This window comes from Etheostoma cragini, chromosome 22, assembly GCF_013103735.1.
Source record: "Etheostoma cragini isolate CJK2018 chromosome 22, CSU_Ecrag_1.0, whole genome shotgun sequence".
NCBI classification, from domain to species: Eukaryota; Metazoa; Chordata; class Actinopteri; order Perciformes; family Percidae; genus Etheostoma; species Etheostoma cragini.
Genome location: NC_048428.1, coordinates 768615 through 770323, shown reverse-complemented (window position 1 = coordinate 770323; position 1709 = coordinate 768615). Strand labels below are relative to the sequence as shown.

Genomic DNA, 1709 nt, shown 5'->3' with positions numbered 1-1709 from the left:
GCCAGGTGGAGATAACCAGGATGAACAGGTGGAGCTATGTCCAGCCAGGTGTGGATAACCAGGATGAACAGGTGGAGCCAGGTATTGGTCCAGGGATGGGAGACTAATTGATAAGGTTATGAAAGGTAACCATAGTCCTCAGAAATCCACCAGAGGTTAGAACGCCAACACAGAGACAGAGGACGGGGACGGACATCTAGCGGAATGTCCAGTAGCAATCCGATGTTCCTGTAAGTGGAACATCGTGGATATAGACTAGCTTCAAACACATATGGCATCCCTGATTTCTCAACATTAGCAGCAATGTTCTTCCAGACAACGAGTGAGTCAGCTGTTTGTATGAACAGCTGACTTTTAATGTGACAGTAATTTGTATTATACAGCTGAAGTATGAGGCCGTGTTTTTTCGGGGGTTAGGTGAACCGGGAGATTTTTTTGGGGAGATGGCCCTAGGTCTGGAAAAGTTTGAGAAATACTGCCCTACATAAGCCCCACAAGGGAAAATCTAAACCTATATACACCAAATCCTTGGTGTGATAATCAAACCTCACACTAGATACAATGTTTGCCTTTTCTCCCAAGTTTGAAGATTATGTGTGTCTCACAGCAGTCATCTTTACCCCTTTGAGGTTTTAACTTTTGTTTTTAATGCCAATTATACTACACAAGATACTTCTGGTTATAAATAAGGAAAGAGTGATTTTTGGCAGTTTGAAGATTATCTCTATCTGTGTTTTATTGAGAAGTGCTTCTTCAAAAGTGGTCTACTTTAGCTCAGCTACAGCTCTGTGTCTGTCCCTCTGCTTTGGTTTACTCGGTCCTCTGCTTTCGGTGACTTAATGCCCCCCCCCAACACTATCTGTTCCTGACTCCCTGTTACTGGGCATTGTGTTGGATGTTTCTAATTTATAAAATAATTGCTAAAAGCATTCAAACTAAATTTTGTGTTGGAGTTTGTAACGCTCCAAATTCTTAATTTTGACTGAAAGTCTTACATTTTCACTGTATATGCATATCACTTTCAAATATTAACTTAGTATTATTAATATTACAAGTTTCATTAACTACTAAGTTAAGTAATAAGCTGTATCGGCTTTGAAACACCAGTATGGGTCAATCCCTATTTATAGGAACATGAGCCATTTTGACTTAGGTAAAGTATTTATATAATACGGTATAACAAAGTGTTTATATAAACAGTGTGTGTGTGTGTGTGTGTGTGTGTATGTATGTGTATGTGTATGTGTATATATGTATATATGTGTATGTGTGTATGTATATATATATACCACTTCACATCACTGCCTACAAGCAATAGCTTTCAACCTGTTCCAGATGCGCAGCACAGAGATCTTTTTTTTTTTACTTCCATCAAATCCAAGGCTGTGACATCATGCAGCTTCTTCTCATTCACTTTTATGTATTGACTCATTTCTCTGATGAAATATGGTCTGAATTTAGAGCTTCACCCTCTGCCAGTGGTTGAGACACATGTGGCGTCTAGAGCTCTCTTCTTCCCCTCCCACTCTCTCCATCTCTATCTCTCTTTTACACCCTTTCATCCTCTCTTTCTGCTTTTGTCCTTTTTGTTCCTGAATTAGTTAAATATAGCGATGCATGTCTTGGTGTGTACACACACACACACACACACACACACACACACACACACACACACACACACATACAGTGGGTACGGAAAGTATTCAGAC

At 39.7% G+C, this 1709-nt stretch overlaps 1 protein-coding gene across 2 annotated transcripts in view; it reads right to left on the bottom strand.

Moving 5' to 3' along the window:
• Positions 1–1709, bottom strand: part of plppr5b (phospholipid phosphatase related 5b) — an 82280-nt gene that overhangs the window by 59480 nt on the left and 21091 nt on the right. The window lies entirely within an intron of this gene.